The following is a 17,863-nucleotide window of genomic DNA, read 5'->3' as shown; positions in this document are numbered from 1 at the left end:
ATCGTTCTCTTGGAGCAGGTTTCTTGGGGAGCTTCCTTTCAGTTCAGTTCAATAATCCCAAAATGCAGCCAGGAGTTAAAGTCCAGATCTTTTATTGTGTCCTTCAAAATCCTGAATCTTTTCCTGGTACTTGGTTAGCTTTAGTACAGGCCTATCTCTCTTCTTGGCTCCCTAGAGCTCTTCTCAGAATGTCTCCAGCCAGCACAAAAGTCAAAATGGGAATGACTCTTGACTCTGCCTCCAAGAGAGTGGAATTGTGGGTTTCCCAGAAATCAATCCTAGTTGTGAATCTCCCAAAGTCCTTTCCTCCAAAGTCCCCTGAAGTTCTTCTGGGAAGTTCTCTCCTTGACTGAATCTTAGCTTTCCATCTCCTCCCAGAGCTTGTCCTTTTATGTGCTTTCTAAAGGTGTGAAGTCTAATGTGTGACCAATGAGTGAACTCCTTTAAAGGTGTGAACTAAGTACATAAGTATCTTGTAAAAATCCTAACAGCTAGCTGTCTCTCTTATTTGATGATCCTTACTTTCATCAACTTTCTGGCTTTTCCTGGTTCCTATTAACCAACCATTGGCCCATTCTTGGAGGATCATTGGTCTAATTTACATAACTGACAGTTTCCCTTAGGTTAGGGATATGGGAGGGAAAGACTCCTGATTATTACATAAGAGAACCCAGAGCTCTAGGCCCTTGTTATCTTCACTATGGGATTTGTTTATAGGTGAAAGGGAACTGGAAAGAGAAAAAAAACAAACAGATTTGGCCCCTCAGAGGGACCAGCATGCAAACACTGAGGTGGAGTTAAGCTATATGATTAGCCCTGGGTAATGTCAACCAATCAATAAGCCTTAAGTGCCTGTTCTGTTCAATGTACTCCAATGAGCCCTGAGAAGTTGTCAAGAATTTTTAAATCTAGCATAGAAACTTGGAGATGGTTTGAGAATAAGCACCAGTTTATGAAACTTATTCTTAGCTAATCCAGGGAAAGGAAAGTGCTTTTTATGGAAATGCATCATGTCAACAGATATATATATATATATATATATATATATATATATATATATATATATATATATATATATATATATATATATATTTTTTTTTTTTTTAAATAAAGAGAGGGGGAGGGAAATTTATGAAGGAATGTAGAGTTGAAGTGGAGAGAGTAAAAATCATAACAATGATACTAGTTAATGAGCATAAGGTGCCTACTGTTTGCCAAGTTTTATAGATATTATCTTTTGATGCTCACAACAACTTGGGAAGTGGGTACAATTATTACCTTCACTCTACAGGAAAACTGAGGCAAATAAGCACATTCCCAGGAATGCAGAGCTAGGATGTGCTTGAGATTGAATTTGAAAGCAAATATTGAAAGTAATATGCAGCACATCTGTCTAGTGCAATGGATTGAGAAGCCTCAGTTTCCAGTTTCCAGTTCTAATCTATGTTGCAGGGATTTGGATCAGGTTACTCAGCCATTCAGAGCTCATAGCCTGGTTTCTTAAGTTATAAGAACCTTCCCCTGGCCTTTGCCTCAGGTTTGTTGTGGGGGTCCAAAGTCATTGTATTGTGTGGGGAACTCTGTTAATTGAAACACTATGATTGAATCTGTCCATTTTACTTTGAAATCTTTTTGCCTGGAGAAATTAAATGTCCATGATTTTGTCGGCCAACATTAGAGGATAAATTTATCCATGGGTGAGTTTGTTTCTGTCAGATGTAGAGACATGGTTTGATATGAAAGAGATGAGTGCATATCTGAAAATGATCTCATGGAAAGACCTTTTTTAATATTATGAATACAGGGCTGTTCTTGCCAACCACAAAAGAAACCATACTGGAGAGGGACACTGTGAATGGAATACACACAAAAAAAGCCTTAAGGAACAGTTCCAGTGTTGCTAAAGATAAGAATATACATCCTGAAGGGAAAAGACATAAGTGTCATGAATGTAATAAAGCTTTTCTTGTCCTCTCTTCCCTTGCCAAGCACCAGAGAATCTATGCTGGATAGAAACCTCATGAATGTAAAAAACATGAAAAGACTTGGAGAGAGTGATCTGCTCCTGATAAACATGAGAAAAATTCACACAGGAAAACAATTTTATATATGTAATCAATTTGCAAAGAATTTCCAATGTTATTCCCAATTGGTTAGACATCAAAAATCAAGGGAGCAAAACTTTTTATCAATGTAATGAATGTGGAAAGTGTTTCACATAGAGTTACAGATTTCATGAACATTAGAGAATCCACACTGGAGAGAAGCCTATGAATGTAATAATTGTGGAAAGGTTTTCCCATGTAACAATCATTTTGTAAAACATCAGAGAATCCACAACGAATGTGGATAGACTTACATACCATTCTAGTGTTGCAATCTATCAAAAAATGCATACTGGAGAGAAGCCTTATTGTGAATTGACTCTGGAAAGGCTTTCAAACACAAGAACATCATAGAATCCACGCTGAAGAGAAACCTTAATGTAATGCATGTGGGAAGTCTTTTAGATGCCATCCTAGTCTTATTAGACTTTTTGTTTAAAAAAAAAAAAAAGTAAATAAAAGTTTTGTTAACCCCCAGAAAATCCATACTGGACAAAAACTTTATGAATGTAATCAGTGTGGAAAGAGTTTTACATGTAACTCTAAACTTGTTCTACATCAGAGAATGCACACTGGAGAAAAACCTGTGAATGTAATGAATATGGACAGGCTTTCATACAGGACTCCAATCTTGCTAAACATCAGAGAATTCACACTGGAGAGAAGCCTTATGAATGTAATCAATGTGGAAAGGCTTTCACACATTGTCCAATCTTCATGAACATCAGAAAATCAACACTGGAGAGAAACTTTATTAATGTAACATGTGGAAAGATTTTTTTTCCCATACCACTCCAGTCTTACTAAACCTCAGGGAATGCATTCTGGAGAGAATCCTTATGATTATAATCAATGTGGAAAGATTTTCACAAAGCAATCCTACCTTGAAGTACATCAGAGAATCCACAGTGGAGAGAAGCCTTATGAATGTAATGAATGTGGAAAGACTTTCATACTATGTCTAGGAAGACATCAGAAAATCCATGTGGGATAAATCTCATTGATGGGGAAACCTTCAGACAAAGCTCAAATCATTTCACAATGGACTTTAGAAAAAAACTTTTTGCATGTCTGGTATATCGTAAAATTTTTAATACACATTAATTCTTGATTAGAAATGAGATGTTCCACACTAGAAGAAAAACCTCATGTGGAAAATCATTCAGACCCACTTCATCCCCTAATTGCTACCATAAATTCTTAGAAGATTGAAATCATGTATAAAGGCACAAACATAGAGAACAGAGCTTATTAGTCAATGGGGATTTTCTGCTTGGGAAGAAATCCCCTATGGAGTTGCCATGGGAAGAATTTTAGCCTCTGTTTATATCTTAGTTTACATCTGAGGATACATAGTAAAGAGAAGACTTTCAAATATGCTGAATGAAAATCTGCCTTTACCCGGAACATAAAGGTCACTAGACATCACAGTATTCACACTGGAAAGAAATAGTACAAGAATTATGTTTGCAGAAAGGCTTTTATGGAGATGTCATACTTTGTATAGAAATCTGGCTACAGATAAAACTTATGCATATAATGAATGAGGGAGGGCCTCTTTGACAGCACAGATCTCTTTGAAACATTGCACTTTTTACTGTTTATAAAGTTCTGAAAATGGATTGAGTTTTTCTCTGAAATCCTAAGATTCCTTATAGCTCCTGTGAAATGTTCCATGGTATTCCTATGGTATAATTTCAGCCATTTTACTGTTTCATGATATTATTTTTTATTCTGTTTGGATATTTATTTTTGTAATGATAATTTTAGATTGGTGGATGCAGTAGATAAGAGGGTTTTTTTCTGAATGTGCAAGACCCAAGTTCTCTGACTTTGTGATTTTGGGTAAGCCATTTACCCTATTTCTACCTGAGTTTCTGTATCTGTACAAACTTTTCCAGGTTAAATCTTCAACATAAAGAAGATCCAACTCACTTCCAGTTGATCAATGATGGACAGAGGTAGATACACCCAGAGAAGAAACACTGGGAGGGGAATGTAAATTGTTAGCACTAATATCTGTCTGCCCAGGTTGCATGTACCTTCGGATTCTAATGTTTATTGTGCAACAAGAAAATGATATTCACACACATGTATTGTACTTAGACTATATTGTAACACATGTAAAATGTATGGTATTGCCTGTCGTCGGGGGGAGGGAATAAGGGAGGGGGGGTAATTTGGAAAAATGAATACAAGGGATAATATTATAAAATATATATATATATATATATATATATATATATATATATATATATATATATATAATAAAAAAAATTAAAAAAAACAAAAAAAAACAAAGAAAAAAAAAAAAAAAACTTTTCCAGGTTAAAATGCAATAAATTGGGGCAGCTGGGTGGCGCAGTGGATAGAGCACCAGCCTTGAATTCAGGAGGACCCGAGTTCAAATCTGGTCTCAGACACTTAACACTTCCTAGCTGTGTGACCCTGGGCAAGTCACTTAACCCCAGCCTCCCCCCCAAAAAAAATGCAATAAATTTTTTCTTTAATAAAGGACCATATAAACAGATTAAAAAGTAATTAAACACCTGAATCTTAATAAATGGGTTAAAGAACAAATATAAATATAAGTTCATGACAATGAGACAATATATCAAAACCTTTGGAATACAGCAAAAGGTATGGTCAGAGCAGGTTTTTTTATGACTAAATCCTTACATCAGCAGAATTGAGGAAAAGGAAACCAATGAGTTGAATATATAAAAGAATAGAAAGAATGAACAAAATCTCCAATTAAATACTAAATTTGAAATTTTAAAAGTTAAAATGAGATTAATAAAACTCAGTAAAAAACAAATGCATTAATAAACTTGGTTTTATGAAAAAACGAAACAGACCAATAAATGATATTTAATAAGAAAAGGAAATCAAATATCTAGTGGTAAAAACAAAAGATCAGGGTTAATATTCAGAAGATAATGAAGTTAAAAAACAAGTCATTCCTGTCCCAAAGAATAACATCCAAGGTATACAAAAGCTCAAAAGGAGTTCCTACAAGATCATAAAAAGAAATTCAAAAATTAAATAAGAGATCAAGGAAATATTAGTTGGTTGGAAATAAAAGCAATCCAAGAAATTATGAAAAAAATTAATTTGAAAGAAGTTAAAAACCTTGAAACTTTTTGAAACTATTATAGACTTTAATATTCCAGAAATAGTCAGGATTTCACAAAACCCATTAGTTTCTACTATAAAAGCCCATAAGTTTGGTTACATTAAATTTTAAAGAACAAAAGAACTTGAGTTGCATCCTGAATAATTTACCCAAAAATCTAGAATAGAATATGGAATGAGGGGAAGAAACAGACATTTGACAAACTGAAAAGCTTTAATGTATTCGTATGAAAGAGACCAGGACTCAATGAAAAATTTAATTAAAAAGATCCAGAAAAAAAGGAAAACATTAAAGATTAATTCCAAGACACTCATTAAGGCCAATTATTTACTTATATGAAAATGTTACCAGTATAAATGTAGTACAAGTGTAGGTTGGGACTGAATTGTGTATGATGATGGGGTAGGAAAAGGCAAAAGGAAACAATTATAAAAACTAAACAAAAGGAAGACCTAGAACTGAGAGAGCAGATGGGGGGTGGGTTGGTGGACAGCTCCTAATATTGTAACCTTCATCTCTGAATTGTAAAGGAAACAAATGTGTACATCGGGAAAAGTCGGAAGGCAGAACGACCATGTTTATAATTGGGATCCAGGAACAAGGCAGGACTCCTAGGTCCTTATGGGCAAGGTTTAAAATTGGGAAAATGTGAATGATAAATCTGGGGACAGTAACATTCTGATGAGGACTGAGGGTAGTGATGGAGAGGTTAGGCAGGAATGGATGAGGTTCTGTTCTCTCCAAGGCTTGAGTTCAGAAGAGAAGGAATTTGCTAAACCCAGAGACTAAGGTAAAAAAGCTTTATTGTTAAAGAGACACCAAGAGAGATTCTGTTGGCCGGCATATTGTCAAGAGAGAAGTGATCTGTAAAGAGTCATTTTTTGAAGATCCATTTTATGCATGGGTCTCAAGTGAATGTGAAATCTTGTGACTTCCCCCAAGAAAGCTTATCTTGCTCTGGAGGATGCAATGCAATTTAGGTTTGTAGATCAAAGGAGACATTTTTTGGTGGTTTTTACATAATTTTACAGGGTTCACTCAGGTCAATCATCACTTCCACATTCTGAAATTGTTTTGCATGTGAAAAACATCCATGAGATAATGGTGGTGGTGTGGGGGACTGGAAGGGGTGTTGTTCAATAGCCAAGTCTGGTAGAGCAGCATGTTCCTTGTGGAGGTGAAGGTCACATGACACCCCCTCCCCACTGGTGAAGAGAAAGGCAATTAGCAAATTCTCTGAGGTGGGCAGGAAGGTGTTGAGGTAGATACGCCTGGAGGTGGCTGGACCTACCTGGAACTTGCAACTGTAGAACTGGCCTGCAGAAAGCAGAGAGATGGGGCAGCTAGGTGGCGCAGTGGATAAGCACCAGCCTTGAATTCAGGAGGACCCGAGTTCAAATCGGGTCTCAGACACTTAATACTTCCTAGCTGTGTGACCCTGTGCAAGTCACTTAATCCCAGCCTCAAAAAAAAAAAAAAAAAAGAAAAGAAAAAAGAAAGAAAGAAACTAGAGAGATTTCAAGTCCAAAAGAAATTGGAGTGGCCACACGCACTAAGTGGATTCCAGACTTTTTCCACAGAGGCTTGACTTTGGCAAAAGATTTTAAGAGATAGGCCCCCCTTTAAGTTAATTGATCTATTTTTAAGATTTGTTAAAAATTCTTTAACTATTGCTGTATGTTTGAGGAAAACTTCAACTATTGCTGTATGTTTGAGGGAAACTTTAACTATTGCTGTATGATTGAGGGATTTTAGGAAATTTAATAGTCTATTATGTATATGAATTTTGATTCACTATTGCGATTTATATGTGGAATGGTATTCTTTTAATTTTCTGTGAAAAAAGGGAGGAAGGAAACTGATTGAAACTGGTCAGGAAAATGGGAAACTGATGTATTTTTCTTAGGCACTTCTGCCCTACCCTCTATTTCTTTAGTTCAGATTGAATTGGAAATTATTTTACTCTTTGCTTAAAATTTACTGGACTATGATTTGCTGGGTTATGTTTTAATTTTGAAATCCCTTATTCAGTTTTTGGGATTATTCTTTAAAAACAACCAGAAATCAGACACCTGTCCTGGGACTGGCAGTCTCTCTGATCTGTTCCTCGACTTCTATTACCCCAGTTCCTTAATTACTGTTTCAGCATTTTGATGTCAGGACTCTAATAGTTTGGGGTGGCCTGTCTTGGTCTAACTGCATAATTTGCTCAGAAATCTGTCTCCTACTAGCAACTCCTGTTCCAGAGAGAAGGGGACAGGTGGAGCTACTCCTAGTCCCACTTTTTCCCTTTTATGGAGCCCCTTACAGACATAGGGTACCCCTCTTAGGGCAGCAGAGGCTGAGTTTAAAGCACAAATGACCACAGCTCAGACTGTCCATCTCTGGCTGAGATGCTCCCCAACTGCAGAGGACTTGAACAGGGAGGCCTCTGTGTCTCCCTAAATGAGGAATGCTGTTTGATGCTAATAATTCTGTTATCAGGGAGAAACTGGTCCTTGTCACAAGTCCTTCCATTTTCTAGTTTTAGTCTTGTTTATTTGCTTTATTGTCATGACTCAGTTTCCCTAATTATTCTGAGTCAGTCCTGCCTCAGTTTCCCTGCTTCTCAGTTCTGCAAAACCTCCCCTGCCTCTTTATCAGAATACTCATAAGAGTAAAAGATCTTATGTTTTAGAATATCAGAATTCTTCTCCCCATCCCAAGTTATCAGAATGTCAGATACAGTCTTATCAAGATGCCTCTCCCATGTTTGGGGCACCTCCCCCTGATTATATCATCTTTCTCCTGAGGCTCACTCTAGCTCTCAGTAGTCTGACTCGGCTTGTACCTCAGTCTATTTCAGTTTTTTTGATTTACTGTTCACGAGGTTTTTTTTTTTTTTAAGCTGCCACCCACCCTTTCTATAAGGAGGTGAGACACAGCCTCCAGGACTTGGCTGAACACTGTCTGGAGCTCTACACTCAGCTGAGTATTTCCCATAGAGACGTCCATGGTGAAAACTCCTGCAGAACATGACAAAAATTAAAGTTTTTGTCGTTTTACTCTCTCTTGGGGATGCCCAAAGAGATCGAAAAGCTATAGAACTGGGGTGCTTGGCCTGTTGCTTTCTCTTAATGCAGAGACACACTTGGCTTGAAAAATGACTCCACCTCACAATTTTAATACAGAATAGATTAGCTGAAAGGGATCCCATCTCTTCCTTTGCATTTTAACACTTCTGCCCTCAGACAAAAGGGGGCTAGCAAACCACATCCAGCAGGCTAGTCACTTTCAAAGCTAAAAATTCAACCTGATAAGACCTGAGACCTCCTCAACTTTTTTTTTTCAGGGGACCAAAGCCAAAACTGCTGCTAAGCCCTGTTGGTTTCCCTTTAACTCTCTAAACTGAGACTCTCAGTTCTTCTCAGGGCAACTTCTGCCTCCAGACTCTCAGAAGCAGAGGTGCCCTTTTAATGCAAATCTCTTCCAGACTTGAAGTCTTAGAAGATTCCAGTCTCTGTCCTGAATTCGAGCAGGAGGAACTGCTCATCACCACAGCTAACACCACAGGGATTGACCTGGCCCCACAGCATCCTGCTCCCTGGTAGGGATTTGGGGTCCGGCCCTGTTTCCCTTTTATCCCAGGACAGTCTGAACACCTCAGGGGCTGGTAAACTGGGTAGGCACCCTGATACTTGGCACTCCCTCTGACCCCTTCCACCCCTCCCCATAAAGAGTGGGGATAGTAGGAGGGAAGGTTCAGGATCTTTGCTTATTTTTCTGGTAAGGTTGAGGAACCAACCCCCCCCACATTATTTTAAAAAAGCAGCACAGACAGTTAAGAGATTTCTAAGAGCTTAAACTGCATTCTTACCTTGACTAGATACAAGGCCTCCTGCCTGCCCTGACTCCTGAGTCCATAGCTTTAATTCCAATCCCAGGAGGAATTAGCTTTCCTGGAAATTAAGGGTAAAATAACTAGGCTACAAATAATCTTTTACTCTCAGCATTTTCTCCTACTTCTCTTTGATAGATGGGCCATTAGTATTCTACAAGCAGCCCTCAGAAGTGACCTAATGCATTTCCTCATTCTCAAAAGTCGCCTCCACCTTGGATGACACCCCACTTTTAATCTGCTCCCAAGATCTGTTTTCTCTAGGCTTCAAACATTGGATTGTCAACTGCCCTTCAGCCTGGACAACATGGGACGACTGACTGGGAATGACTGACCAGGACAAACACCTATTTGATGCCCTACTGCCATCCCCAAATCCCGCATCTCACCTCTTACCTCCTGGCATGAACCTCCAAATCTCTACGACCCTTGTCAGCTCAAAGCAGTTAAGAGGAGATAGTCGCCCCTTTCCCACATGTATTTGGAGGTGACTACTTAAGAGAGGAATGAAGAGGAGACCCCGAATTCAGAAAATCCTTGAAAGAGGAAATCTTCAATTCTGCTTCAATAAGAGACTCTACCCCAAGTCTTTTTTTCTTAAATGAATTTAAGTTTTAACTGCTTGAGGGGGGAATGATGTGGGTTGTGCTCCCTTTAAGAAACTAATCCTTTCAGGGAATGATGTGGGTTGTGCTCCTTTTAAGAAACTAATCTTTTCAGATTGATTTATTCCTTTCTGATTCCCAGCCCCTCCTAGCTTATGCATTATCAATTCAAGAAGCTAGGACCTTTTATTCACAAATCCTTCAAAAGCACCCTTTTAAATTCCAATAGGAGATCCTGGCTCTTACAACCCCCATCCAGATCTGAGCCAACTTGGGATACCACCCACAGGCCCCTTTAGCTAAATCTCTCATTATAAAAGAGCCAAGCTGAAGCTCTCCCTTTGCAGAGGTTCCTAACATGGCAGCCTTACACCTGGCATGTCAAAGGATCTCTTCCCACTAGAATCCTATTTCCAGTGCCCTTTTATCTCTACCTTCACTTTTTACTAACTAGACTTTAATTTTACTTCCAAACCCCATAATAAACTCCTTTATCAATCTAGCTTTTCGGGTCTGTAAATTTCTTTACAGGGGACTCTGTGCTGCCACTAAACCTCATTTAACTCTGTATTCTTGCACCAAATGCAAAGGGGTTGAAGGGGAGCTCTATTTGACTCCCTGTACCCTGAGCCTGCCACTAGACCTCAAACCCTAATTTCATTTAGTTACCCTAATTCTAAACATCATCAAGATCCTCTTGGAGATTTCTCCTCTCCTAAGAGTTCCCACCTTACCTAGCCCCCAGGACTTTTTCTCAGAAGATATGTGTCCTATCACACACAAAACTAGGATTTCAGACTCTGGCTTGCCTCCCCTCCCCAAATCCAGCCCTCCATCTTGTAGAATGTCTTGAGCACTGGAATGACCCAACTTTTGCCCTCAACTCCTCCCAGATTTCCAATTCAACCCCAAGTGCTCATATTCCACCTGGATCACCACCCACCAGGCTCTTCATCTCTGAGATCTCCTCTGCACCGCACATCTCCTCCACATCCCCACCTCATTTACAGTCTAAAGAAAAACCACATCAATGCACTTCTGAATTATTTTCCATAGAAAAATCACTTCATCCTTCTGACCATTTGATCCTCTGGATTTACTGCATTCAGAGTAGATTGGAGTCATTCTGATCCAATTTAGCTGAATATTTATTCCTACAGCTCCAAATCATATCATCTCAATGTCAAATTTTTAGTGATCTCTCTTTAGAGGCTTAAAGATCCCCATTTTATAATGGGATCACAAGTTTGCCTTTAAGTGAGCCCTCATTCTAAATTAGATTAGGAGAAAATCCAATCGAATCTGGATTAACAGTTGAAGGTAAGTAGAATTCCCATTTTCCCAAGATCTAGCTATCAGCACTTCAAGTATAAGACCCACTACTTTCTGTTTGGCTACTGCCCAGGTTTTATCTAGCCACCCTTTTTTGCTCTGGAAGAGAAGGAGTGAACCCCAGAGCTGTGAGTGAGATCTTGGTCCTGTATGTGATTGAAGGACACAGCCTTTCTTGGGAAGTCTCAGGAGCTAGGTAAAATGGAAACTTGGAACCAGAAGAAATTTCCAATATTGATCTGGCTGGAAACTGGAATTATTGGAAATGAGATCTTTCTGCTTTCTGCAAGCCATCTCTATAAGTGCAGGTCCCTGGAGGTCTTGCCTCTTCCAGGTGTATTTACTCCCACTTCTGAGCTTTTGCTAGTTGCCTTTCTCTTTGCCAATGGGGGGGGGGGAGAGTGGGGGAGAGGTGGTCATCTGAACTTCACCTCCACAAGGAACATGCTGCTCTACCAGACTCGCCTATTGAACAATCCTTCCACAACTACCTCTTCCCTGGTTTTCACACCCCAAAACACTTACAAATGTTGGAGGTTACCATCCCCACATTTATCATTGATTCACATTTTCCCAATTTCAGACTTTGCCCATAAGGACCCAGGATTCCTGACTTGTTCCTGGATCCTGATTAGAAATGTGATGGTTCTGCTTTCTGACTTAGTCCCTGATATATCAAGATTTCTGTCTGCCCTGAGTACCCAGTCTGGTTGTGGGCACCAAAAACTCCTACCTGTCTCTCCCTCTCTCTCACCTATCCCACCTATTCTTGGGCTGCTACCCTCTCAGACCCTAGGTCCTGGCTTGCTAGGTTTTATATCCCTTTAGGATTGATAAAGGGACCTGAAACTCTTTGAATACTCCTTCAAGGAGAAATTCTCCTTGAATCCTCCTCTATGAGGATTCCCCAGGGAACCAAGATAAAGTGGTTGATCTTGGTGGGACTAGTTGAAGTATTCAATTGCAAGATTTTCTATCCCTATTGTTGGCTCAGAACCACTCACAGTAAATGGTCTCATCTAGGCCTGGGGGCAATGACAGCATTGAGGCATTGAAACTTCTGTCTCAGATTTCCATATAAAAACTGCAACTTGGGGCTCAATCCTGGCAGAGGACCTAATATGCCATCCAAGGCATATTAGCGAACTCTGCCTGCTGGCATGACATTCTCATTCAGTGTTACCTTCTCTTCATCCTCACCTATTTCCCTAACAAGACTTTATATCTCTCTGTTGAGCTTTACTTTATATTTGTGGAGACTTTGCCATTAAGGAATTCAGCCTTTCTATTCATGAGTAGCAAAGGCTCACTTCCCAATGCCAATAATAAACTTCTTTTTACCTGAACAGCTTTTTGGGTTTGTAAATTCCTTTACATAGGACCTCTGCACCACCAGAAAGGAGGTTGCCAAAACTCCCTATCCATGTGCCAAATCCCAAGGGGTTTAGGGGAGCCAAACTTCTTCATTTGGTTCCCTAAATCCTGAACCTGCCACTAACCCCATCAATTAACTCCCTGACTACCAGGAACCCTAATCTGATTTGGTTCCTGAATCTAATCTCATCAGGGTCACCAAGCTTAAACTCTATCAGAGGATCCTAGGCAATCTCCCCAGCTCCTAGGTAGACCTCAGGACACAGTCATGCTGCTTTCCCAGGCTCTGTCCACCAGGAGCCTTCTGTCACTGCAGGGTCCCTGATCTTCCTGTCGGGAGCTATGTTAGAACAGCTTTTTCCCAAACCTTATCTGGGCTCTCCTTTCCCAGGCGTCCAGCTTCCCTGTCCCCTCTTCATTTAGAGCACTCAGACCTCCCCTCCCAACCTCTCCATAACAAAGATCTGGATCCCAGGCTTCCCAGCTTCCCCTGGTGCCTCCATCTAGAGCCATTCTTCCATCCTGTGAGGGATGTAGAAGAACCTTACCCAAAATGACTACTCAGAGATCATTCAGTAAAAAGAAGAAAAATTGTTTATTGAAAACCTCTGGAGGATGAGCAGTCCCATCACAAGATAAGAAAGAGAAAGCTTGCGGTAGTGGGGCTAAAGAAGTAGTAAATGAAATGGACAAAAGACTGGCCCCCTCATCCTTGGGTCAAGGAGCCTCAGGCTTATAGGAAAATGTTGCTTAAACTAAATTAAGAGAAGTGATACATTCAGACTGGGCCCCATCCTCCAGTTCATGAGACCCTACACTTTCCAAAAAGTGTGTGTCTAACAGAATCAGGACAACATTGCAAAACAGATGGACAGGTCCTGTTGTATGCTCACTCATGTCCAGACACTTCCCTATTGTAAACAAGAAACTGTGTCAGTGATTTCCGAAATCTGTAACCCCAAGGCTGTACCAGGATGTGGCAAACAGCTTAAAAGTGTACCTTGCTAAAAGTTTGGGGCTGATCTCTACTAGCCTGTTTAGTGGGGACATGTTGCGGGTTTGCTAGAAACTGAAAGTACCGTATCGCGCGCTGCTAGCTTCCTCCAGCCTTCGGACGTCTCCGGCCCTGCTTAAGAGACAGAAGCGGGGAATAAGCAAACAGAGAGCCAACCTGTAGCAGAGCTGTTCTTTATTGTCTGCTCCCCAAAATGTCTCCCCGAGCTGCTGCTGACTATCACTTTTATACAGGTTCTTCTTGGACCCTCCCCAATTCCTCCCTTCGTGGGTGGGGCCAGCTCCTTTAGCAATGCCTAGCCGTTTTTCTCCTTATATGGCCAGGCGACTCACAGCCCTACTTGTCTAGTGACACGTAGCTCTGTTAGTCAACCCGGAACCACATCCTGGAGATGACTGACATTAGGGCGGCTTCCTTCTGCACAGGGGGCTCAGTTCCAGGTCCATTACAGGGACAGTTGCTGACGGGCTAATAAATGATGCTTTAAACTGAATAATCTGGTCTGAGCTGTCTATCTCATGTCACTCCATTTCAGTAAACATACGCAGCTTTTATACAAGAGATTACATCACAAGGAAGAGAGCATTGAGCAGGGGAGGGGGAGGCACATAATTGGTTGTTGCTATTCAGAAAGATTGGAATGGAAGCTTTCTGTTACATCATAAGTTGGAGAGCATTGAGAAACGTGTGCCCTCTCTTCTAATTGAATTGAATTGAATTCTCCTAATTGAATTGAATTGGTGTCAAAGGCAGATTAGAACGAGATGCTTTGTTTCCCTGATTCCGAGAGGAATCATCAGTCAGACCTTCAAACTTCAGATTACTGAGCTGATGGCACTTAATAATCTAAATATTGATACCATTGAACAAGGATAAATGTCATTATTTCTAGTTAAGTAACTCTAAAGTTTTAAGTCAATATTGGCTTGCACACACTGTATTTATGTATGTCACAGAGACATAGAAATAATAAAAAAAGTACAGAAAAATAATTCATGTAAATTCTTCACTTTTTCTCTCCATTCCACATAACTCTCAACATTGATTAGCCTTCCTTCTTCCTGCATCAAGCAGTCAGTCTGTGGTGAGTCAGGAAGATGAGATGGTAGAGTACCATTGGGAGGCACAGCTCTGATTCTGGAAAGCTCTGACACTCTCATCCCAGCTGGGATCCCAAAGGCTTCTCTGCCTCCTGGGTCTCTTTTACTGGATGAGAGAGGGGAGGAAACTCTTCAGATCCTTTTCATTTCCAGGCCTGCCTCTCCCTGCTACCTACAGTGTTCTCTTGAGTCTGCTCATTTCATTTGAAGTCTTTTTTGTCTTTCTAAGATCACTGACCTCACTTCTCACAGCCCAGGAGTCTCCATCACAACCAAACACCACAAACTTGGTCAGGGATTTTCTGATTGATTGGGATCACTGCAATTTCATATATATATATATATAATTTTACTTTTTAAAAAATTGTCATTTTAAAAATGACAAAGCCATTTTAAACATCCCATTCAAACAGCTGAATGTCCTTCCATCTTGTTTTACTCACCATTTTCTTTCTCAAGCCCCTTTTTACTGTATTTCTGTGACTATTTTCTCTCACTCTCCCACTCCCAATACTAATCAAGCTTCAAGTCCCTTCCCCACCTAATCCCCCACTTTTCTCATATCTATATATTTAGACTTCTACATCCTTTCCAATGGATACATTGTTTCCTCTACAATTCAAAGAGGAAGGTTACAATGTTACCAGGTCTCTACCCTCCCCCCCCACCTGCTTTCTTGGTTCTAGTTCTTCCTCTTGCCCATTTTTTATAATTGTTTCCCTTTCCTATCCCATCCTACACAATTCAGCCCCAACCTTTGAAACTTCCTACAGTTATTCTGATAGCATTTTTATATTTATGAGTAAATAGTTTCCTTTAATGAGTGCTTTGGAATTAGTCTTTAATGTTTTCCTTTTTTCTGGATCTTTTATATTAAATTTTCCATTGAGTTCTGCTCTGTTTATTACAAATACATGAAAGCTTTTTAGTTTCTCAAATGTCTATTTTTCCCCCTCATTCCATATTATATTTCAGATTTCTGGGTAAATTATTCAGGATGCAAGTCCAGGTGTTTTGTTCTTTGAAATTTAATGTAACCAAACCTACTGCTGGGTTTTGTGAAATCCTGATTATTTCTGGTATTGAAGTCTGTGTTCCCTTGTTGGATTGCAGTATTTTCTTCTTAACCTGGGAATTTTGAAACTTTGATAGTATATTCTGTTAAGTTTTCCTACAGTGATCTCTTTTCATTTGATGAATATTAGATTTTTTTTTCTCTTTTCACTTCTACCCTCATGTTCTGGAACTTCAGGGCAATTTCCTTTCATAATTTCTTGTAATATTTTATCCAGAATCTTTTTAAAATAATCACTTTGAGGTAATCTGTAACGTGCTCTCCTGGCAGTTACAATTACTAGTCTGTCCTAGACCCACCAGAGTACCTTTGACCACTGTCCTTTGCAGTGTGAACTCTACCCGGCTCGCCTCCTCTGAGGCCTTCTAAGGTCTCTGGCCACAATCTCTTGAATCTATAGCTTAATAACCGGTAGCGCACTCAAGAACAACCACGTGTAATCTTAAAAGCCTTTATTATACCTACTCACATAATGCCCTAACTGATGCCCTGACTTGTTGGTTCCCGAGTGAACACCTGGTCAGAAGACCCATGTGTTCACTACCAAAACCCTTACCTCTTTTGGCTACCCATCTTGGCTTGGCCACCCAGGGTAGGGAGCCAGGGTGAACAGCACGAGGTTAAAGAGGGCGGTTGCTGCCTGCAGTGGGCTTACATAGGGCCTGTGAGGTCACACACACAGCCAATCAGCGAGAGAGTCACCCATTACAAAACTATCTCAATATGGCCAGGATCCCGCCCAAGGGCAGTCCTAATATCCACAGAAATTACTTCCAGGCCTCAATCTCCCGATGCACTGTGTCCACCCATTTAAAGGGCCCTTACAGTAATCTAACAATTCTTATATTGTCTCCCCTTGTTCTGTTCTCTAGTTTTTCTAATGAGATATTTCAGATTCTCTTCTATTTTTTGGTGTCTCATAAGGTCACTCGATTCTTCTGGTTCAATTGTATTTTTCAAGGACTTTTTTTTCAAACCTCTTTCAAATTGATTAACTTTCTTTTCATAATTTCTTGGATTGCTTTCCTCCCCACTCCCTAATATTTCCTTGATCTTTTATTTGATTTTTGAATTCCTTTTGTGTTCTTCTAGGAACTCCTTTTGGACAGGTTTTATACCTTTGTTGTTACTCTTTGATTTATAAATGACTTATTTTTTAACCTCACTATCTTCTGAATACTAACCCAGATCTTTTATACCAAAGTAGCTATTTTAGGTTCTTTTTCCTTTCCTTTCCTTACATATCCTGTATATTAATTATATTAATTTGTTTTTATCTTTTACATTATGTATATATATATATATATGTACATATATATATAATGCATTTATGTTTATTTTTAGCAGCTTATAACAATGATAATTATTATAGTCAAGATTGATTTTTGAATTCTGGGTAATGCTGCCTGAGAATTACCTCAGCCTCACCTTAGATCTTCTCAAGTCTGTCTGAATCCCTTTTCTTTACCATTTTTTTTTTTTTTTTTGCTTTTATTACTATAATTTTTTTTTCCCCCGATGCAATTGGGGTTAAATGACTTTGCCCATGGTCAAATAAGTAGGAAGTATTAAGTGTTTGAGGCCAAATTTGAACTCAGATTCTCCTGATATCAGGGCCAGTGCTGTATCCATTGTGCCATCTAGTGGCCCCTATTATAATTTCTTTTAATCATAAATACAAATTCAGAGAAGAAAAGAAATGTTAGGTAACCAGCAGATTTGATATAAAACAAGCCTACATAATAAATGCTACACATTGTTCAGGAGTTGTCTAGCCTTTCTCTGCTTCCTGGTAGGTTTTCTTTTATTCCATTTTATTTTCTTTATCTCCTGAGACCCCTCCATGCCCCAAAGCTGCAATTAGGTACTTCTAGAATCACTCAGCTCATACTTAGCCTTTCTCTCCCTTTACCATTGCTTGGGTCAAAGCAACAGACATGTAGAAAGGGAAAAGGCTCTGTGCCAATATAGAGGAGATGTAAAGAAGGAAAAATCTGTCCCTGCCCTCAGGAAGCTTCCATGCTAACATGGAAGACAATATTTTGGCAGTTGTGTCCACACCAGCTGTGAACAATGTAGGTGGGAGGCCTTTGCATTACTGTGCTTTCAATTGTTCTCATAAAGGTGTGACTTTTGAGTAAAAACCTTCTCTCTGATTCAGTTTGCTTTTGTAAATTGATGACTATTGAGTCAGATCCAAAGATGTGCATGATTTAAATAGATTAGAGGAACAGAGGATGGTCT

The 17,863-nt window shown here is 39.5% G+C and overlaps 1 long non-coding RNA gene across 1 annotated transcript; it reads left to right on the top strand.

Moving 5' to 3' along the window:
• Window positions 1-1,042: 1,042 nt before the first annotated feature.
• LOC141564556 (uncharacterized) lies at window positions 1,043-4,651 on the top strand. The gene is made up of 2 exons (XR_012488652.1): window positions 1,043-4,006; window positions 4,433-4,651. It is a non-coding gene; the product is annotated as an uncharacterized LOC141564556 (long non-coding RNA).
• The last annotated feature ends 13,212 nt before the right edge of the window (window positions 4,652-17,863 follow it).

This window comes from Sminthopsis crassicaudata, chromosome 3 (genome assembly GCF_048593235.1).
Source record: "Sminthopsis crassicaudata isolate SCR6 chromosome 3, ASM4859323v1, whole genome shotgun sequence".
Classification (NCBI taxonomy): domain Eukaryota; kingdom Metazoa; phylum Chordata; class Mammalia; order Dasyuromorphia; family Dasyuridae; genus Sminthopsis; species Sminthopsis crassicaudata.
Note: the sequence above shows the minus strand (reverse complement) of the source record. Positions and strands in the feature narration are given on the sequence as shown.